General features: G+C 27.6%; 1 protein-coding gene across 1 annotated transcript in view; it reads right to left on the bottom strand.

Annotated features, from left to right (window-relative positions):
• The window catches only part of LOC129619272 (homeobox protein six1b), a 78,540-nt gene that overhangs the window by 10,587 nt on the left and 42,965 nt on the right, over window positions 1-24,988 (bottom strand). The gene's annotated exons all lie outside the window — the stretch shown is intronic.

Here is a 24,988-nt window from a genome sequence, read left to right as displayed (position 1 = left end):
GTGAGTTATTCTTATTAATTTTAATAATTAGTTTACTTTTATCAGTTCAGTAACAGCCATAGAAGAAAGCACAAAGTAACAATGTAAGATGCAAGAAAGCACCAATCTGACGAGCTCATCAATATAACTGTAGTCCCCTCAGTCGGAATATCAGTTAATATTAACACTAATGTGAAATCTCGTCCGCCAAACTTTTGTTGTGGAAGTCTTTTCTAGGACTACTTATGGTATGCACGAGGCTTACCGCCGCACAAAGTGTTGCCTTTTGGTAATAAAGACAATTTAGATTTTACAATAACAAATGCCACTTTAAAAAAATGCTAAAATTATATTTTTACAAGTATTTATACTAGCTTCTATATAATATGGGTAGTATCCCCCTGGAATTAAATTACCATAAAATATCTTATATAAACAATTCTAAATTTTCAATAATTTTCAATTACAATTAAAATCAAGACCTCAAATCATAATTATTATTGTTGTTCCCATAATAACTACCTACTGTCACATTATATACATTAAATATCTAACTGTATGTATAATTATCTACATGTAAATAAATATATGTACATATATATATAAAATTAATAACCATATTAATTATATCTTATGGAAAAAATCGTAAAATTCGAATTGATTTACACTGAAATTGAAGATCAAAATATTTTGATAAAAAATTTCAATCTTTTTCTCATTGTTTAACTATAAATTTTCTTGACGTTTAGCGGCTCTCTCTCTTCCTTTCCTCTCATCTGTATATGCACATTACAATTTATTCTCTATTTAGCTCTCATTTTCTTAAAATTGTATCTATATATTCTCATTTTTTTCATGTGTATATTGTGTGCCTTGTCAGCTACTTATCATCCATCATAAAATAATAATGAAAAAGCAAAGGAAAAATAAATAAAAATAAAGACAAATAAAAACCGCGTGAGAAAATTTATAATAAAATACCATATTTCGCGGTTTTAAATCAAGTCAAATATATTTGATGATGAAGTTCCACATAAATATAAATATATATGTGCCTTTACATACTTGTGTCTATATATATATATGATGGCATATCAATTACATGTAAAACAAAAAAAATTAAACATTATATAGGCTTATTCAAGTTTAAAGTATAGAATAATTTTCAAGTATACGCGAGTATGCCTTTGTATTGTGAATTGAGGTCACAACATTGTATTTTTAGAGGTATGTATACATACACGCGTTCAAATTAATATGAAAATTAAAAATAAACAAGAAAAACAAAAAATCTAATTATAATTTGTTTGAAAATTTCGTTACTCCCTGTACTTTAATTATAATAATATAAACTGTTTTGTATTTTACTCATATCGTATGGAGAAAATGTAATTTTTCTCTCTCTTTCTCTTTTTCTGTATCTTGTTTACTGTCGACTGTTGTTTAAGTTGTATAAATAAAAGTAAATTGGCATGCATGTGTATGTGTTTTTTTGCTCTTTTTGTTATTTTGCCTTAAAAAGGACATTTTCGCAGTATTGCTCATTTTCTGTTTTATTTGTATTCTCTTTCTGATTGTTTCCCTTTTTTTTAAAATGACAAGAACAAAAGCAACACAACTATAATGAACAAAAAAAATAATAAAAGGGGGAACGGCATTCACTAAACGGCAAAAACGGCAAATAAAAAAAAAATAGTTAACTGACAAACAAAAAAGTAAAGGTGAACAAACAAAACTGAATAATAATGGCTTCACAACAAATATAACAAAAAATAGAAGATAACTGGAAGGAGGCAAAAAAAAAAACAAAAAAAAAAAAGAGCAATAGCATACTCCTAAATGTGCACATTAAAGTAGTTTTTTGCGCCCTTGTATGACGATTGCTCCTTCTAATCTATTCTATTTTATTTTTCATTCGCAATATTAGCTCCTGTTGCGACGAATATAACCGCAATATCAAACTCACACACAATAAACTCAAATAACTTTTTTGAAGAGGATGTGTGTACGGAATAATGTTGGTTGTTTTGGTGTGATCGTAAGTGTAAGTGTTATTATTGAGTGCAGTATAATGTTAGCAAAGGACATTTAACATTTATGCTTGAAAGTTTATCAATGTATGCGAATATTTGTGTTACAATAATAATGAAGGTAGAAAATTCAAATACTTTATTAGTACAACACTAAGGGATTCTTTAATGTCAATAATTTGAATTTCATATGATTGTATTTTTTTATCCACATAAGTCTGATCATATTCCACAAAGAATACATAATTAATTTAGAAACCATAAAGCATGCGATTCAATGAATACGATAAAATTCACCTGTGGTAGATTTATTTGCGGACCTAAGAGGAACTGCTCGAGAAAATACAAAGCTTTTTACAATTGAACACTTAAGATCTTCTCAGGATCGCATCACGGTTAAAAAATGGTTATCAAAATCAATTCCATTATAAAAACTTACTCATTCTGCGGGAATTAATTGGTTCACACACCCATGGGAGTTGATTGACCTCAGTGAACCAATAATTCTGTTCTATACTGATAACTTAATCGATGAGAAAGCAGCTTTTTGTATTGATATCGCGATTAATTGATGTTGCAGACTCCTTAATGACTACAACGACAATTCCTGGCGTAATGCTATCACTAAAATTAAAATTAAAATGCAGGCTGCAGACTGTAAAAGCATTGGAATTCCCGTTTCATAGGTTAAAGAGAGTGGCACAGCTCCATGGTCTGTTTCAGTACCTTAATATAACTTAGCTGGTATTGTGTCTTACCTCTTACGTTAAGATTTTTTATATCAATAGACACTTCTTAGCAGAAGTGCGAAAAACACCGTTATCGACTACACCTGTTTAGATGACGTCTTTGGTAAACTCTTTATCCTCTTTAAAGAAGGCGGGAATACTCGAGTTTGGCAGTAAAGATTTTGTAAATATTCAACATTGTAAAACCACTTACAGTACGAACTAGGTTAATCAAGTGAAGTAACTTTGCTGATCTAGTGCAATGCGAAGTTGTACACTTTCTTCGTAATAATCTAGCCTATGACCTATAGAGATGTTGACGCATAGCACTTGTATAATTTTCTGATCACATAACACTTTGCGATTGGAGATAATGGATATGAAGGATCTTTCGATTGGATTTGAATACATGCTGCAAAGTAGTAGTTTTAATATTGTTTATATGTCATGTTTCCTATAATTTAGAGACGACAATTTTAGCATTTTGATTGAAAAATTCAAGGCATTTGAATAAAAAGAAACAAGAATTAATGTACAAAAAAATCAGTGGAAAGAAGATGAAAAATATTCTCGGGGAACTATTTTATTTAATATATACAGACTCATACACATACACAATCATACGCATATTAATAAATTTTCATACGGAAAAAAAAAACTAGAAAAATAACAAAAAAAAATTATAATTTTTCCCTTTAATTTTTAATGGCGTATCGGATATCAAATTACTTCGATACTAACCTACAAACTACATTATATTTTATACACATATGTAAGTTACAATTTTAGTTACATACAACTATACATGTGTATATTTTTGTATGTATATATAGATAGTTATATTTTAATGTACATGTCATTCTTATATCTTCTGCTGCTTTTGGTCTTCTTAGTCTCGTTTGGGTTTTTTGCTGTTGATTTTTGTTGTTTACAATTCTCTTCTTTTTTTTTTGTTTTAGGTTTAAAAGGTTTTGTGTTGTTCATATTCTCAAAACTGCTGGCTCTTCAATTATTTTGTTTTATCTTTTTGCTTTTTATTTATTTTCTGTTATGCTTTGCTGTTATATGCCATTTATGTTCGATCGCTTATTAGAATATGTTGGTACCTAATTCAGCCACAGTCACATTATGTGCGGTTTATACGGGGGCTGTCATTAACGTCAGCGTATTTATGCCGTCGGTGTGGTCACGTTTATTATTTTATTTTTTTTATTTATTTATTTGCTTGCTGTTTTATTGTTTTTGGAATTTTTGTTGATTTTTCTTGGGTATAAAGGAATAAAGGTAATATTTTTTTTGTATATATACATACATATGTATGTACATAATTTATTTATGTTTAGTTTTTGAATAATAGTATTATAGGAGAATGTAAAAGTACACTTTAAGGATAATAATTTTAAATTGAAAAAAAAAAACTTTTTTTTTTCTAGTTGAAGTGATCTTTGGATCCCTTAGACCTTTTAATTTAACTTGCTCTAATTAATTTGATCTGAAATTACTGTTTAATTTATAAATTATGAATATAATAAGTTGGGCCATTTAACGCGTTAGTTATGTAACAGGAAAATTGGCTCATATTAAAATTTTTGCTGATTTAAAGAGAAGGTGATTCTACCTAGCAAGAAATATTCCCTTTCTCGCACTTTTCGACCAGAATATCACTAATTACAATTTTAAAGTTTAACATTTTCCTAAAGTGGCAGCGCATCGATTACATATTTGACGTCCCTGAAAGGAATGTAACCTAAAGGCATCAAACGATATCCCAGCGGCCAGTTAACAAACTTAATCAAAATGGGAAATTAATTGTCTGCAGAATGTATTTTAAAATAATGCTTTTCTAATATTTATAATTTGAAAGTGTGGTTCGGGCGCCAGTTTGCTCATTATGAAATGGCAGAATAAATTCAATAAATTTGATTATGACAACTGATCAACAATAGTAACTGTTCCTAACTGAACTGGATATAATGAAAACATTTATAATTTCGTATCAAATAGACGGAGTCTGCCGACTTTTATATAACACAATTGGGTTTTCTCTCCTCTAGAATGCAAACTATTTTATGTAGTTCGAAATATGAGAGAAATTAAATTCGTTCGTAATGCAAACGAGTATAGCCAAATCTTGACAGCTCTACTGACTTACTCAGCTGAAGATATGCAATTCATCACACATAAATTAGCAGAGGAAACCGAGAAAATAAGAATATTCGTCGCGTGTGTTAAGTAAGTGCTGTTTTACGAAAGCGAAACATGGTTCACCTTAAAAGATTTTTATCAGAGAATTTAGCTTTGATATCGGGATGCAAAATCAACATTCCTATATTTGTACGAATAAACCACTGACATAAAAATTGAATATAATTCATAAAATTCTATATTCCTAGGTTACAATTCATGTGATTAAAGTCTTTTTTCTTATGCTTTTAAAACAATAGCAGCAAGTGCAAAAAACTTTCATGCAGTACTTTTTCTTTCTACTTCTTAATTTTTTTTTATATATTTTATTGGTGCATAAATAGATTTTAAAGCGCGCGAAAAAACAATTAATAATTTGCTATGCGTTTTCTTTTACTATACTGCAATATAATTTAACACTGCATTGCATTCAATATTGCACATAATAATAAGGGCATACATACAAGCATACACAAGTATATGGTTGTGTATAATGAGAAAATCACCGGTGTCATAATTGATGAGTTCCTTACTGCATAATACAAAAATACAAAAATATAAAAAAAATCTAAAATATAAATTCACAAAGAGATGAAAAAAAGATGCAAAAGAAGCAAATTTTATATACTGCGTTATACACACGTACATATGTACGTATGTATACATTATACATGTACGTAAGTTGAAAAAACTGTTAAAAGAAGACAGGTTAAGGCAAATTGAAAAATTGCCACTGCATACATCATTATGGCATAACATAGTACAAAAATTATTTTTTTTTATTCAGTGAAATAAATGTGTTCCACATCGGTTCTACATTATTTCACGATATCTAAATAGAAGAAAAAAAAAAGTAGACAAGTTAAAATGTAATTCAAGTGTTTGTAAAAAGTTAATTTTCTTTTAAATTTTTATTTTCAGGTTGCACGCCATAACGTAATTGTAGAGAAATTACCAAGAATTTGCAAGTTATTTTTGAAACTTAAAATCCGGGTCGACATAGGTGGGTAGCCTTCCGATTAAAAAACGCGAACATTGTTAACGCCAACCCACATTAATAATTTGTATACGTAAGTCATTTTACTAAAAATACAATAAAATTGTTACAAATTGAGATCATGATTAACCAATTCGGTTAGTCCTCAGATATCTTTAACCTTCTACAGAGATACAGATTGTGTGCTCGTGAGTCTATCAAAAGAAACTATCGGAAGAATTTATTAAAATCGGGGGGCTGTGTCGGGAGTTGTCTCATTTGTTGAACTAAAATCATAATTGAATAGTAGGTACATGGATGTATAAATATCATGTCTAGATACCTACAATAATTTAACCTTGCTGTTCAAGTATATTCATAAGTTGTTTCAAATCGCGGTGGTAAAAATTATCAACGTTGAGTCGTCCAGACTCGAAACTGTTGGTAGGTCAAGAGTATAATCTTTGCACAAGTTTAAGATTACATTACTTTTGCAAATTGTTCTTATTAAAGAGCAATCTTGAGGTGCCATTGCAGATTCACAAAAGAACATTAAGAAAGGGACTCCTATTGCGCTCAGGTGCACAGTTTTTATTATGTTGACGAAAGAAGAAATATTGCAGACAGCAATTTCTAAAAAATGTGCTACAAGAAATAGAGAATTTCCTTTTCTCTGTTTCTTTTTTTTTATTTTTTGAAATTTTCAACGCAATAAATATTTAAAAATAAAGAAAATCTTAGATCGAATTCAAAAGATTTTAGATTTCGTTCTTTGTGCTTGTTTTATTTATAATGTTACAAACACAGTCTATTAACATTCTCCTATATTGTATTGCATATTCGTTTACGTATAAATGCATGCTTTCAAAAGTTTAAAATAAATGCTTCATTTTGATCGTAGAGTTAACATTTTTATTGTGTTCGTAATGAACGTTTAAAGTGTTAACGCTGAATGTTTTTTTTTATTTTTTTGTTGTTCATCAGTGCGTTAGTAAGATTGTCATCGATTGAATTTGGAAATACTTTTACCTTGTTTTAAATAATATTTAATATTTTAGCGTTCATTAATATGACAACCTTCTTTTGGTGAATAAATTTTTGTCTTTTTCTTTTTCGAAAAGATTGTGAAGTTTATACAGTACAGTACGGATAAATTGAAAATGTAAAATTATATGATTCTCTTAATCGATAAGAAGTTTCTTCATTTTGTGTCGGACCATGCTTAAGCGATGGACACTATCTGGCAGTTTCTAATATTCTTTTATATTCAACTATTGAATAATCTCTATTTATTTTGCACTGAGAGAGACTGAAATAGTTGAATTTGCTTGAAGCAACAAACAGTACATATGAAATAAATACTGTTACTTATTGGTAACACCTGCAACAAAGTATTATAGTAACATTTCTTCTACTTTCAAGAGTTTTGATTTGAAAAAGTTACAATCAATTTTCCGTATGGAAATTCCGAAGAACGTAGCTTAAGAAGTTTTTTTGAACTGTCTGTAATCTATTAATGAGTGAACCCATTAGGAAGGAGACCAAACTTGACTAGCATATTCAAGGTCTTTGTGACATAGGGATCGTTAAAGTAATTTGTATAACGCTGAACGAAAAAATCATAAATTGAATACATTCGACTGTATTTTATGCAACAATTTGTGATATGAAAAAAAAATGAGTGTTTTTTTCTTTTGATGAATGATTTTTTAATTTTCAAATCGCGAAAGAGTAACCAAGAAAAAACATTGAATTTTCTTCTTTTTTTTTTTTTTTAAATATTCGATCATTATTTATTCTGTTGAGATATTAATATTATTTTATTGTTTTATACATATTAGTACACATTTGATTGTACAATTGTATAACAAAAAAAAAAGTATACATTAACAAATATAATACATAAATACACAAATAAACACATGTACTCACAAATACATACATTGTCGAAATACTCATTTTCAATATGAGAAGCGTGAAGAGATGTCATGTAATAGATGTCAAACACGATGTGATATTGATATCGATCTGAATCTGAAGTTGCGTTAATAGAACATGAGGTAAAAAATTGTGTTATTGGAATGTCATTCTTTGTATATAAAATTTTTATGTATGGTTTTTTTTTTGTCAGTGTGTCTCTTTTTTTTCGTTTGTAATTAAAACTTTTAAAATTTTTTTCTATCGTATATTTAGTGCGTTTATTTGTTGTGTTTTTTTTTTGCATTATTGAATTAATAATGGTGTTGCGTATATATTCGCGCATATAAATATGACAAAAGTTGACAATCTTTGTACTCATATTAATTTTGTATATGTAAACATAGAGAAACAAAGAAAATGTCAAAAGTTGTCCAATTAGGAAATATTTTTAAAGAAAAGAAAAAAAATTAAACAAAACAATAAAGAAAACACAAAAAATTAAACACAATGAACACGAGGTTGTAAACTAAAAATTTTAATATTAATTTTCATCTTAATTATTGATAAAAATTTTCTTAACAAAGGCAATAATTTTTTTTTTGCTTCTCTTATTTTCGCAATATTTCTTTCCTTATTTGGTTAATTAAAGGTTTGTGTCTTGAATATAATTTGCAATAATTTTTTGATTAAAAATGACGATTACAAAACACTTTAGTGATGAAAATGACAAAATTTTTTTTTACCTTTTATGATTTAAATGGCGTCGTTTATGCTGTAAATTTTTGCCGATTAGTGAATTGATAAATAAAATTGTGTTTATTGGTTGCGATAAGCATTTTAAATAATAATTTTGTAATAAATAAAATAATTTATTTTATTTAATGTTTTATCGAGTTTTGATTAAGCCTGAATAATTGAACTGAAATTATGAAAATCAAATTATGAAGTTAGTAAAATGTGTTTTAAAATTTCTATTGAACGGGATATGTCACTGTACTCTTTAGAATAACTTGAAATGTCTAAATTTAGGCAATTTAAAAGTAAGTTCAAACAGTAGCTTTAAAGAAGAATTTGACAAAAGCATGATATTGTCCAACTTTTTGAGGAGAATTTGAAGCGTTTCCTTCTTGAAACGTTCAAAAATGAATTTCTTGAAATGTTGAGTTTATTTCTATAAACTCAAAGTCATATCAATTATAGCTTAAAATCATTCTCGGAAAATAATTAACATTTTCGCAATTGTCAAATCTATTTGACTGTGAAATTTCTCTAACTGAAACTTTAAAAAAACACATTTATAATGGAATACACAAACAATTGCTTTCACTTGTGACAATTAATGAAATGTCAAATTCATATTTTCATAACAAAACTAAAAAAAATAGTAATAAAATAATAAGATCTAATCGGTAACAAAAAAAAAAAACACGCCACTTAAAAATCTTAAAGGATGATGGCAAACCACACACATAACATTTCAGAATCAATGCTTATTTAAAAGATAGTGTTGTATTTAACTTAGCAAGGGAACAACAGAGAAACAACTAGCAAGGGATTTACAGAGAAAAAATTTATAAGTTAAAGTAGATTTAATATCAGAATTTAAAGTTTTAAGTGTTATTATATTATAAAAAAATTGCATATTTATGGGGGCAGTGCATCGCTTGTATTCCAAGAGCTGTGATGCACCTATAAATATGCAATATTTATTGTTTTAGAAAAACAAAGCCAATTACTATGTTATGAGATTGATGCAGTAAAAAACAGTAGTACAAGAAATTAAACGGCCCTATATATATAATAACTAATTACCATCTATTTGTCAAATCTCTACCAACTAATTTTATGCTTTTGCAAAAAATACCGCCTGGAATATTACGTTTTATAAAACTACTGCATATCACCATTATGTGACTAGTAGCGACAATGATAAAGTAGAATGAAAGAGGATGGTAAAAGCCACCTATTGCGAATAAAATCTCACGTAGAGGTAAAGATGTTTTGAAACAACTTAAGACTATAAGGAGATAATAAACAATAAAATATGAAAAAAGAAAAATGTTTTGATATGTTTTGATAAAATTAAGAATAAGAAACAAACTGAGTGTATTTCAGAAGTTTTGTGGAAGCATTATGTTGGTATTCATAAAATAAGCAAATTATTAAAATCTCCATTTTTTTTCTTTTAGTATGTGATAAAGGCAAGACGCTCTATCGTTGGTAAAAAATTAAACTTTTCATTAACAATTACGTAAAATTTAGAAAAAATTACGTTATTTTACGAAAATAATAATTTCTGTCATTTAAAATTTAGTGATATTTATTGACATTTTACATTCAAGCATTTGTCAAAATATTTTTAAAAGTGTAAATTTTACAACCAACTCTTTATTGTTTTCTCTTCACACTTTTGAATTATGTGTATGTGTATTTAAGAGAGACGTATAATAATAATCAGTGATGGTATAATTTAAAGGCGATTTTATGAGATCAAAAAATTAACGATATACAAATGCAGGAAAAGATTAAAATTAAATGCGATTTTAATTTAATAAAATAAAAATAAAGGAAATGGAAAAGGTTCATAAGAAACTAAAAAATTGAAGGAACTATAAAAGTTATTTGTTTTTTTTTTTGAAGAACTTTTCAATCTTAATTTCTTATTGAGGATTACAATTCTATATTCAGAATGATTTCAAGTTGAGTGATTAAAAATTGTTTGTAGTTCTTTTGGTTTGTTTAATTGCTTTTATCTAATCTTAAATTTTTTATGACATCTATGAGATAATTTGAAGGAAATAATGATGACAAAATTTGTAGAAAATGGCTCTTTTGAGAAGATTATAATAATTAGAAAAATCTATAACAAAGACTGTCAAAATTTAAGAGAAAAATTACTTCAAAAATTAGCCGAAAGTCGATTTGGTATAACACTAAAAGTCAGTTTACTTTTGCGAGTTAATATTTTAACAATACCCAACAATTCTCAACTACTTCGAAAAACATAGGATTTTTGTTAAGTTTTGTTTTATGTAACTACATTCAAACTTTAATTTTTCGATTGTATTCTCGATTTCATTTATCTGATCTCATTTCATTTATTCTCGATTTCATTTTTTCTGATCTCATTCAATCGATTCTTAATTTTAAATCAAGTGTTTTTTTTTTCCCATTTTACATTTTAATTAACTTTAATTTGTATTAAAAATTTAATTAAATATAATATTATCCGAAAAGCACACACATAGACAAATTAATACAAAAAATTTCATGTACATACATATATTATTATCTCAATATGATATCGTAAACTTGTATATACATGTTAGAATAACAAAAACCAATATTATTATCTTCTTGATGAGCTATAAAAATCGAAATAAATAAAATTAATTTTTATTTATTTACATAAATAACCAGAATAAGAGAATAATTCGAATAAAAAAAACAAAAAAAAAACGATAAAAAAGGATTTTCTATATTACAAAAAATCAAAATAATAAAAAGTAGAATCGATTTTATTACAATATCCGATTAATTATTTTTAATTGATAAAACATCAAAACCGTCAAAAAATTGAGGTCAATACGCAAAAGAAATCTATGTGATCGAATTATTGCGGGTGATTTAATATCGTAATCGATTAAACATTTGATTTTTTTTTTGTAATTTTAATGAATTACGAAAAAATAATGGCCCTAAAATAGTTTAAAAGAACAATAAATAGAAAATCAAATTCGTTAACAAGAAATAATAAAAGGAGGAAAAACAAAATAGAAAAAAAAAGGAAATAAAAATTTAAAATTTTTTATTTTGTGCAGGTTTCAAATTTCATTGTTGTTAATTTACTTTAGACCTTGTTAAGAATAACAAAAAAAAAATTTTATTGTTTTTATTAGAAATTGTAATTTTATTTTGTGATTTTGAATTGTTTAGAAGATTATTATTTTAGATGTCCATTTAAAATTAATTTGAACCTTTATTATTCACTTAAAATTTTTGATTATCATTTGATATTTAGTTTCAGTCAGACACGCTTAAGGGCCGCCTCGTTTTTAAGTTTACTTTGAAACAGCGCCATTTATTTTGCAAATAAAAATCAAACATTTAATTTATTTCTATTTTTTCTTTAGGACATATTAGCCGTAACGGAAGAAGCTCTGCCATATTTTTAAGGTTGAAGTTCATTTACCATGTCGCCTGACATGAAATTCAAAAGCACTGTTATCCACTAGTGGTGGATCCCAGTTATGGCGGAGAATAGAAAGGTGATTGAAATGATAAAAATTGCATTCATATCGTGACCACGTCGCGCACCGAATTCTTTGCTTTGTAAAGTTCAGCCTTATATTTATATATCTGGGTCAAGAGTTAATATTCGAACTCTTGATCCAGATGATTTCCAGTTTAAATAAATCTTCTTATGGTACCCCGGACTCTACACTTTCTCGCACTTTTATGCCGTGGTTGACTATATTTTCCCGCACAATTCGAAGGTACAACATGAAACAACAATCAAAAAAACAATAGCAATTTTGTATTTCACTCATTTTTTCTTCTATTCCCTTTTTCGTGACAATGATGACAGGAGTTTATATTTTTCGTTCACACATGTGTATTTTCAAAAATTATGATAAATTTTCAATATTATAAATATTTCGATATTCCAAAATGGTTAATAAATTGTAATTTTTAATTTATATTTTTGGACAGAATTAAAAAATTAATTGAAATTTTAAAAGTTTTTAAAATTAAAAATGTTTTTAATAAAATAAATTGTTGCATTGTTAGTGGAATGAACCGTGAACACATACAAAAAGAAAATGAACATGACACAAAAAATTTTTTTTTTTTTGTATTTTTCTATTTTGTTTGTTTTTCTACTGTTAGATTTGGTTCAAGTATAAAATGTAGAAACAGATATTATTTCTCTATAGATCTACTTTGATATAAGTTTTGTTGCCAAAACTTAAGATTGATATTTTTTATACCAAAAGACCATATAATTTTAAAATTTTTTTTCTTGCCAAATTTCTTATATTCTTAACAATGATGTAATTTTTTTTATTTGATTTTCATTAATGAATTTCTAAATTTTTTGTATCTTTTGCTTGTTTTTGTTATTTAATGGAAAAAATTTACCAAATAAGAAATAATTATAAATAACATATAGGAAGTTTTTTTTAGTATTTGTAAATGAACTAAAGTATAATTACAAATAGCAATAATTAAGTACTTCAATTATACCTTTGAAAGAGAAGAATCTGAAGATGTTAAATCATAGGAACGACAATTAAAACGTCATTTCTCTCAATCAGCTTATTCTCAAAAAGCCGATGAACACGCTGTTCCATTGAAATCACATTTCGGCCCGATTAAAATTATTAAAATTCTCGAATAAAAAATAAATTGCTATTAGGGAGTAGATGCAATTTTTAAATTAATAGTGTAAGGAGATACCACTAGAGTATGCAAATGATTAAGCGCTGCATTTATCTGGATAGTTTCGATAATAACGCCAATATTATTTTAAGTGTACACATATTCTTTCGAATTGTTCATGTAATTGGATTATTCAAAATTTATACGGTAGCAAACTTATTCATTTAATTTATGGTTTGCTTATTATTTCACAAGGATTGAACAGATTACGTTTACCAGAAATGTCAAATTGCGGGATTATAATGACAACTTTTTTGACAGATAACTTTTTCGAAAGCTCTCTCTAAGCAAAAGAATAGAAAAAAAACTGTTTATGAAATAAATTTCAGCAAATTTTTATTGTTATTAGAATAAAAATAATTCCAAGTAATTTAGTGAACGCGATAAGAATGTCATGAATTTTTTATTTAAAGATTAAAAGAATTTAAAATTGATAAAGTATTTTATCAAATTTAAGTATTGCTTAACTTTAAAGTGATCACGGTATATAATTGACATTAATTCAAATTTCCTATTATTCTCAATCCTTTTGTTGAATCTATGCAATATAATGTGAATAAGGAATACATACTTATTTACAAGAGGCGAAATTTTAAACGATAGAAAAAATTATTGTATGTGTACAAAGCCACACAATTAGATTTGCTTTGCCTTTTTTTGTCTGTTTTATAAGAAAGGATCCCAATTTTTTGTTTTTTTAGACCCCTGAATTTTTTTATTTTTCTATGTTTTTCTTGTTCATTTTACTGTGTCTATTCATCATAAATTTTATTTTTCATTATCATTATGGGACAGTCATACGATTCCTTCTCCGTATAATATTGGTTTCTCATTCAGATTTAATTTATTTTTTATTATAGCTTTACAGAGATGTAACCTATACAGGTTGATTAAAAATGAGACTGCAATATGAATAAATCAGATTCCTTTTGTCAAATACTTCGATTTATAAAATGCGGTAATAGGGTATTAATGCACAACTGAGCTTAAAAGTGTGATTTGCTGAATTGTGAAGCATTACTGAAGAGAGCAATGGACAGAGGAACTCCTTTTCTTCAACCATCGCATCCAGCCATGACTTATTTTATCCCACCCATATCCCACTTATAATACCGCAGCTCCAAGTAAATACGAGGAGATATCTCTCAGCCAATTGGAGATGAGCTTCTCAACATTGAGAAAGCCCACAGAATATGTATGGAGAAGACCACAGAAGAGTGTGGCGGTCTCCCCATCCTCCCGGTTTAATCTATACAAAATGGAGTCCGATTTGCCATTTTATACAAGTGATATTTCACTTGACAATGCAAAGTGAAAAAGCAATTATACGAACTCGATTTCGATTTATTCCCAGCAGTTCTGAGGAGAACTTCCTTGAGTAAAATGGGAGGAACACCTTCACATGATCACATTTCTCAGTAGTCTCCCATTCCCCGTCAAGCAAAACGTCAAGTTGGCCTCTAATGGCAGACGTTGAAAATCCACAGAAGAAAACAGTCCGAACGAAAGAGGACGCAGAACCCCTCGGCAATTTCGTTGTATTTGTGTGCACTGTGCCTCGGCACCCAAATGGGCGTTACTTTGTTTGTTGATACCACTTCCACAAATGTGAGTAATCATATCTTTCATACCTTTTCCATAATATATAGACATTATTTGTAGCATTATTTGTATTAATATTTGGAAGGATACTGAAAAAAGTTCCATCACTGTTTTCGTTAATTTTTTTTAACATATCAGACGCAAGCGTTGTTGTTTCAATATACCCTAATATTAAAAGTGCACTCAAATGTTTGGTTGAATTAAAGTTCCACTTTAAAAAGCATTTGCTTATTCTCTCTATTTTTTCTCTCGTGTTGATTATAATAATATTAAGAACAACAAAAAATAAAAAAAAACAAACACTTTTTTTTGTCTTCTTTCAATAAAGTGGAGTATCGGATTACGATCGTCGCTTTTTTTTTTTGCTTATTTTAATCTAAAAGCTAAACTAAACTGTGCTCTTGTTGATTTTATTGTTGTTGTTTTTTTTTCTTTTCGTGAAGTCAAGCTGACTTTACTCTTCATTATAATGAGGAATTCCTCTCTATTGTGCATAAGTTAAGAGTAAGAAAACAACAACAAAAAGAAAACAGAATTAACAAGATTTTGTGTTTTTTTCAATTCAATGACTCCTAGCTTTCTAAAATGGACATTACAAACAAATAATAATAATAACAAATATACACACATATCAACATTGAATAAAGATGATAGAGAGAAAAAAAAATAGACGTTACTTTGTTAATAAAATCAACTTACGAATGGTGGAACACATTCAAAGTGTCAAATTTCATTATATTTGGAAGACTATTTATTTTATTTATTTATTTTATGTACATATTATGTATATAAAATGTTTCTACATATATACATACATATTTCGTAATATGCAAAGGCTGGAAGAGACGAAGGATTGAATATTGTTATAAGCAGAAAGTAGCTCTTATAAACAGCATCCCCTTTTTGTGAACAGAAAAATTTAGAATGGTCCAAATAAAAATAAACGCAAATAAACAAAATAAAGAATTAGAGAAAGAGAAAATAGGATAAAAATAAAAACATAATAACAACAAAGCAAAAAAATGTTAGAAAGAAAATCCCTCTATCAACAAACATAAAAAGATCATAACGTTAAACGTGAAATTGAAATCATATTACCTTTCATATTTATGACACAGCATGCGCGATTTTTATGGTCTATAAAGGTGTACATTAAAATTGTATTTGTATGTATGTTTTACAATAAGGTCAAAAATTTTATTGTTTAAATGTCATGTTCAGTAAAAATTGTTTCTGGCCTTCTCAACTCCAGGCACTATAAAGACAAATTACTTAATTTGCTTTCTGAACCCCTGACGTAGCGCTAACTGATATAGTTCAATCTCTACTGAATTAGTATTCATTGGCATGTTGCCCAGTTAATACTAGCAATCAAACTATCGACGCCCCCACTTGAATGCGATATTTATTGTTGTAATTTTGAATAGAATGGAAGATCCTCATAACACATTCTCCTTATTTAATTGGTGTTAGGAAATTTTCTGTTTTTGCTTTTCGTTTGACTTTTTCTAGGCTCTTCTCACGCTGACCCTTAGGATCTTTCGTGATTCGCATCCCCATTTTCTTGGAATGGGTTAGACTCTGACAACTGTTTCAATAATCGATTCTGACCCGTTCCTCCTAATCATTCAGAACGCACGGGAACGTTGTGCTTGGCACCTTTAACGATTGCTCCCTTCCGGGCGAGACCACCACCTCATTTTCGTCTATACCGTAATGTCCAACATCAAAGTTACCTTGTTATACCTAGCAAGGATGCCGTGAATGACATCACCGCAGAGGCTTGAAAAGGGCATTTGTTTTGACTTGGTTAATATTATAAATATCAGTGTGCATATAAGTAAATTTAGATATTTAAACAAATAAGCAGCCTCATAAGTTCTGCATCGATGAAGACTTCATGTTTAATGGAATGAAAAAATGCAAAAGCCAAAGTTCGAATGATTGGATTCTCTTTTTCATATTTGATGTGGCAACAACAAGTCAATTTAAACGATCAATGATGACCAAGTTTCTATTATCGCTTCCCAAATATTTAAGAAGAATCTTTTGTTTGTAATTCCAAAGTTTCACTGTATAATATTCTTATGTTGGAATCTTAAAATAACGGATTTTGCTTGCAATATTAGCAAATTTATGTATGTGTAGTAAAACAAATTTATCATATTTATATATATATACGATAGCAGTTATTCGTGGCAAACATATATATATATGAGCATGCATTAAATTTTATAGATTTAAGAAATGTTTTTATAGAAATAATTTAAATGTGGGTGGCAAATATTATATGACAAAAATAAAAAAAAAGAATAAAATAGAACAGATGAATCAAGTGCTACTTTTTAATAATAAACAAATTGTTTTTATATTTGAAAAAATTTATGGTGCACAAAGTATGATAATCTCTTTAAAATCATCTATATATTGTAAGTATAAGTTCGTAGGTGCATAATATGAAATCGAAAAGCGTGTAAAATTAATATAAATATAAAATTTATGATTAATAATAAATTAAATCACGAATATTTGAAAAGTGAAATTAAATGAAAAATTATGATATTTTTGATCAATGAACATTTTGCACACGAATGACCTGTGGGTGACAAGCAATATTATAGATAAAATATCAAAATGTACAACTTGCAAACACACACCCACACAGGGCTTCTTATAATTATTTCTTACTTATTCAAAGATATGATTACATTGCTTAAGGTTATAAAATCTCAGCAGTTCAATCAAAATTACTAAAAAAAATTCAATTATATTCCCCACAATCGAATATTCTGGAGTGTCTTACTGGTTTTGTGCTACATATACCTGTTGAATCAAATTATTTTAAAGCTTGATTATATTAATGCAAACGTTTTACGAAAAAATTGATATTCTTTCAATCATGTTCGGTCAACGAATTAAACTGGGTCTGAGTCATGAAAAACTTTCATAATTCAATGAATATTTTTATTGGATTTCAATCAAATTGAACTAGATAAACACGCAATATTTGAGATGTAATCCTTGATAAAGCTTAGGTTTTAGGCAAGCTATTGGATTATACATGTTCGATTTATATAACTATACCAGATTTAATAATTCCAGCTATTCGAATTTAAAATTTATTCGCATTAACTAGAAATGCTGACAATAAAAGAATATTTATTAATAGAACTGTTATACAAAAAGGAATTCTGTTATACACTAAAACAACTAGTTATTGTTATATTATAATTTTTATTAATTTAAAAATATTGAAATTTAATCTGGCGCTAAAAGAAAATTAAAATAAAAATTGACATATAAAAATCTACATGCTTTTACCTGTACATCTCTAATTTATATATACTAATTCATATACACACAATTTACCTATATTCTCATACAAAAAATACTTTATATAATATTTTTTATTTTATTACCTTGGCTTCAACTATTTAAATTAATAATATCAATGATAAAACTGTTTAATGTTGACAATATATAGGATGTGTGTTTGACATTCGAAAATTCAATGTTAAAAGAAGAGAAAAAATAGAAAAATAATAAAAAAAAATCAAACAAAAAAAAATATCGATCAATAACGATCATATTGATTAAAGATGACAAGGGTTAATTCTTTAATTCGTAGAAAAAAAATAAGACAAAAATCATAAAGCAACATAAAATTAATAACAAATCTCATATACATACAAATGTATTTGACAATAGATACGTGTGTATGTAAAATAATTGTTATAAAAAAGTTTTTAATTTTTTTCCTGATTCACAAGAAATTATACAGGAAAAAAGGGTTAACACAGATTTTAAACTATTTTTTCATATGAACGTTTTAGTACATTTTAGACAATAACTGATATTCGATATAGATTGTGGTCTGACTTTGGAAGAGAAATATTTTGCTTGCTGATAAAACTTATGAATGTACCAACTGTGGAAGGAGTTATCACATTATACGCTCAAGTTTTTGTTGTTTTAATGCATTATGAATAGATGAACATATTTTGGTTCGGACACATACATATATAGATAACCTAAAAAATAAATCTTTTACGAAGCAAGTAATCGTCCGTTTGAGTGAGAATCTGAACGTTGAGTTTGGGAATAGATTTGGTATCCTCAATATGTCATTGGAGTAATTAACAACCTCATTGTTTTATCAAAAATTTCCGGTGTCTTGGCTCATTTCTGCATTGTGCTTGAAATTGGTTTCTTAATAGGCAAAGTTTCCGCAATAAACTTTAGCAGCAAGCAAATATATTATCTAATTAGGTTATTTTAGAATTCTCATTAAAGGTAATTAATATTTTGTATTAGGGTCCATTTAATATATTATAGTGTTGAATATAGGAACCCTTATATTCATAATATTCAACGCTATACATAAAAATTTTAGGTGCCGGTTGGTCTGTTCGTCTTATTCCTTCCTAAAATATTCCAGTTAAGAGAACTTTTTTTTTCTTTTGTAATTTTTCGTTTAATATTTAATAAATTTACAATCAAAATTTTTATCAGATAAACAATCTTCGCACTTTTTATTCAAGTTCATCGAATTCTAACAGCCAGAAGAGCAGTAATAATATTTTTTCTACCAAATTTATCCACCTTATACGAGTATAGGTAAAAACACAAAAAAAAAAACTCCGAAAAAGTAAAAAATTTCTTAAATTTTCGCGTAGATTTATATCTCACCTTTTTATTTTTTTGTATCGGGTCAGTTAAAAATATAATCAGCGTATATCACACCTTTAACTTTATAATATTAAGAGCATTGTAAAAAAAAAGCAAAACATTAATTTCCACAGAATTGTTAATGTAAATCTTTTTCAATTAATTTATTTAAAATTTTACGATATTTTCATAGTTCGTTTAGAATATAAGAAGTGTTGGTATAATAAATTTAGTTAAATTAGGGTATGCAATATTTGCCATTAGCTTATATTGAAAATTTCAACTGTTTTCTACAGCAAGTAATTATTTGCCTAAAAATATGCAATTCTTTTTTTATATATAAAACGGCGATTTACAGCAATTGATTAATTAGTAACGTTTATTGTGAATTCTGTGCTACGATTTTAAATGAAATTTTATTGTAATCTGATACAACCGCATTTTATATCTCAATGAATCCACCCTTGTTTGTTCTGTGTAAGGTATAAGTGTTTGTTAAGATGACATTTTGTAATATGTTGTTTATGTGTTCAATTTGAGGCAATTTTAATTGACGATTGATTAATTGTAGAATGAGGCGACGATACGCCGCCACTTGAAATATCAAATGTGTTCTCCCACCACGAGTGTCTTGCCTAGAGATCTATATTTTCGATGAATCCGAGATCTGCGGGTTATCTTATAATATTTTCTGAATTTGTGTTATTTTGAAACAAGCATATTTACAAAATCTATAATTATTCAAAAATTTTCAAATAATTTTGTAAATTCCTAAAGATGTCAGAACATTTTATTTTCAGCTATAAACTTAAATTTAAGAAAAAAACGAATTTTATTTGTAAAAATTTTGATTTCTTTTGTTTTTGTCATACTTGTATATTTTATTTCGGTTTTGAATTCTCCATAATATCGTATATATATATATATCGGAGTGCTAACTGGTCATGCCATAAATTCTTTAAATAATAAGTCTTTTTTTCTTTCAATATGATTAAATTATTAATTTATGAGCTTCCCAAAAAAAAATTAATTTTCATTTTTTTTTTATTCCTTTCTCTCTTATATTTAGTGTTTAGAGAGTGTTGCGATCAGATTTTTGTATATTGTAAAGTATTGAAGCGACACTTGGGAGGCTGCTTCATATTTTTGTTCTACGGTTTTTTCTTGTTGTTTTTTTTTTTTTTTTGGGAGATGAAATTTAATTTTATTAAAAATTTTTATATTTTATTTTTGTTTGGTTTTTTGACTCATTGTAGCTTTCATAGCTGTTCGTATTCTGGTAGAAATACAATAGGAACGTATATAAATAACACGTTAAATAGGTACAAAAAAAAAAGATATCAGGCAGGAATATGAAGAATAATATTTGTACAATGGTGGCATATCAGCAAGGAAAAATCTTAAGACAATAAATATTTTGTTTGTTTTCTTATTATTGTTCTTCCTTTTGTGGATCTCTTTTAACATCTTTCATATAGCCATCGCAGTATACAAATTTTTTTTCTCTGTGTGTGTTTAAATATAATTTAATTTTAATTTTTTTGTTTGTTGTTTTTAAAATATATTTTAATTCATTCCTTTTAAGTAAAAACATATTATGTACATATACAGACATACACGTATTAACATATGTGATAAATAGTTTAGAATAATATATGTTGAGTATGTATGTATGTAATAAAAAATAAATGTTTAATTTCATATAATGTTATAAGTAATAAGAAAAATTTTAAGGAAAAAAGTAAAAGTCTTGATTTTTATTATTAAAAATATGATTGAAAAATTAATAGGTCCGTAGAACAGGGTTAATATAATAAATAAAAATTTGTAATGTTTTTGCTACAACTATTTTTGTTTTCCTATGTACTTCGCCGAGTCCTGAACATCTCGAAATCATTTCGAAATTCAAGCTGGATTTTTACTTTGTCAGTTAGAAAGCCGGAAAATTATGTTTCGTTATCACATTCCAAGCGGTCAGGCCATCAGTCAGTCGGGCCATGACATGTTCTGTCAGGTCGTCCTCATCATCATCACGTAAGTAGCTCATAACAACCTTTTATATTAATTTTTTGTACTTTATAGTATTCTATATTAAGTTACATATAATATTCAATTTAATTTTTATAGTGATCTGACATGTCAGTATAGCCCTAAACCCGTTTGTTGGTGAATTTCCATGTTTAGTGGATTGCATCAGTTTTCATCTGATACATATAGGAATCTGTTAGTAAATATATATAGGCAACATGTAGGCAATACACGTTGACGATTTTTGAAAGCTGATACTTAAGTTCTAATTACGCTGCGGTTGAATCTGACCTGTTGTATGATAACCCCTACTGATATAGGTTATATGCTACCCCTATTCCTTTTCGCATAAGATCTATGCTATCCTTGTTTCTATTTGGTCATATTGCAAGAGTTTTTTCATTCTTGTAAAAATTTTTATTTCATTTGAGTAAGAAATAAATGAAAAAATCAACAACTTCGCCAATATTAAAATATTTTCAGTGGACTATATTATTACAAATAAGTAGAACGCAATCAATTCTTGAAACTTAGTATAATGAAGCATATTAAAAATTTAAAATAGCAAATAGCTTTCAAATAGCAACACACATATAGCAAATACGCTTTTATTGAGCGAAATAATTCAGATCACATCAAAAAATGTTCTCACGGAATCTATATTATTTATTTAACGTTCTCACCTTCTAAGCTGATAAAGTGTCTCAAATTTCTTAAGCATTTTAATGTTATTTTTTTTCTTCATTCATTTATCATATTTAGTTAAGTTTTTTAAGTTTTCCTTTGCTTATTATTTTTTTAATTTTGTAATAATTATTTTACATAGAGCCGCAAACGTAGTCAATATGTGCTTGGTTTTATGTTTTTCTTTTTTCTTCATTTATTTATTTTAGATTATTTTTATTTATATAGCATTTTTCGCAATTTCATCTCTCACGGTTAAATGTTCATTAAAATAAAACTTAAAATGACGTTAACTGTTAAGTGCGGGAATGAATGAATGAATGGTACAAAGGAATTTTTCAAAAAATTAAAACTTGATTGATATGCTCTCTAAGGAAATTGAGAAGCCATAGAATTTTATATGTGAGTATGTATATTTGTACTTATGTAAGTATTAAATGCAAATATGAGTAAATGTTTATGATATTTTGTTTTTTAAAACATTTAATAACAAATTTGAGTTTCCATTTGATTTCATGAGAAAATTTAATTTTTGGAATGAAAAATTTTATTTATTTTCATTAAATTTTTTTTTAATTTTTAGCTTAATATTAATTGGCTTATATTTTTTCTCATTGGCGAACATGCAAGGAAGATTGGCCGCTCCACAAATGATCTCTGTAGAAGCTGATACAAAGTGAAGAAGTAAACGATGACACATCTCCTATGATCATATTCGATACAGACGAACTCCGGGCAGAGAGTTCTTAGGTGTTACTTCTTTGCTACAAACTTAACAAATGTAAATTAGGGATTTTAGCCGATTTTTGAGTAGTTCGAGCTGGTTCAAATGAGGGGCGGGGAATTAAAGAACAGGTACCATAATGCACCTCGTGTATCTTTCGGATGGCTGTGTTAATATAAACTAAACAAATCTAGCTTAGTATTATAATTTTGACGTAAAATATGATACTTGGTAATTTTTCTGAGCAACTTCATATTTAATTGAAGAGATGGCATCACACACAGCCCATAGTTTTTTTTATATTTTTTAAAAGTGAAATGAACCTAAAATGCATAAATTTTTTTGGGCATAAAAAAATCGTTCAAAATTTGTGAATATCTTATTAGAAACTAAAATTAATTTTATCCTTTTATTGGAAACCCCACCACTTACACACCTATATGTACAATCAGAATAATATTGTGTGTACATTGTACTTAAATGTTATAACAAAAACTAAACAGGCAGTCATTCGCGTAACATTTTAACAAATTTTTCTGTGTTTTATTGTAATGTTTCTCGTTTTTGAATCATTTATTTTTTTTCGTTGTTTTTTTGAACCAATATAAAACACAAATATACAAGGTGTCGCGAAAATTTATAAATATAAACACGTTATAGACAGCAATTCAGTAACTTTGCTAGGCAATAAATTTAAAAAAAAAATTTTTAAGCAACTTTCAGTATAACAAATATATGGACACCATTTTAAAGTTGTGTTTAAGGATACAAAGGTTCGGTAAACAGCAAATGAAAGGAAATTTAAAATTTATTAAAGTTAAATCATAAATTTGCTTTTAAACTTGTGACGAGTAATGTCGGGCTATTGGTGAATATATATATAACAAAGTAAAAGCAAAAACGCATGACGACTATACTCAATCCATCTTTAAATTGAACTTTACTCCATGGACTAAAGTCAATTTTTATAACCAAGGAGTTAACTGCATTATGCCGTCTATAATCCTCTATGACCATGAATGTGTTAGTGGGGCAAAACAAAATGTGGGGAGTGAAACAAAATTTCACGAATGATCACAGTCCGGCTAGAATGAACAGAGTTTAATCGACAAACGCCATACCCGTTCAATAATTGAATTTATTGACAGTGACACTTTATTTATATTACACGTTCATACACTGTCCTCAATTAATTTATTCCTCTGGTTTTACTTACAAAAAAACAAAAAAAAGTATTTTTTTTAAGTTTCTTTTTTAATTTTTTGTCTTTGGTTTTGGTTTTTCTTGCTTGTTGGTATTTCAATTCGAGTAATATTTTTGTTACGAGATCATAAAGGCCATCCAGGAATCAACAAACATTTAATAAAAACAAGAAATTAAATAATATAAAAAAAAATAATCAAATAATAATAATAACAATAAAATTAAATACCAACAATAATAAGAACAACAAAAATATATAAGAAAAAAAGACAGTAATCAAAAGGAATTCTAAACGTTCGAAATGAAAATTTATGATCAACACCTTTAAGATTATAAAATCGAGATAAAAAAATATAAGAGATAGAAATCACCTTTAGGTTTCCAAATCGTCTCATTTCTCACATTTTCTCTATATGTATATAATTGTGTTTACATATATAAATAGTTGTTTGAAAGATCGTAGCGCGTAATACTCACCACCATCTCCTCTACCTTTATATTTATATAACAATCGCGTATAAGCGTGTGGTATTTGGTTTATGAAAAATTGAATATTTACCGACCGTATTGTGTAAACAATAGGTAGGTTATGTGATGGCAACAAATTTTGCATATCGAGTTTTCGGTGGGAACGTACTTCTCCATAGTAGGGAAGTGTAAATAAACTATTTTTAGCAACCTGTCGGTCTGTCGGTCTGTCGGTCTGTCGGTCTGTCGGTCTGTGTGTGCACGCGTGTATCTCAAGTTCGGCTGAACCGATTTTGATGAAATTTTATATGTAAGTTTGTTTCCACCATGGCACGGATCGATCAACTTTTGG

The sequence above is a fragment of the Condylostylus longicornis genome, unplaced genomic scaffold (assembly GCF_029603195.1).
Source record: "Condylostylus longicornis isolate FDR11 unplaced genomic scaffold, ASM2960319v2 ptg000011l, whole genome shotgun sequence".
Taxonomy (NCBI): domain Eukaryota; kingdom Metazoa; phylum Arthropoda; class Insecta; order Diptera; family Dolichopodidae; genus Condylostylus; species Condylostylus longicornis.
Note: the sequence above shows the minus strand (reverse complement) of the source record. Positions and strands in the feature narration are given on the sequence as shown.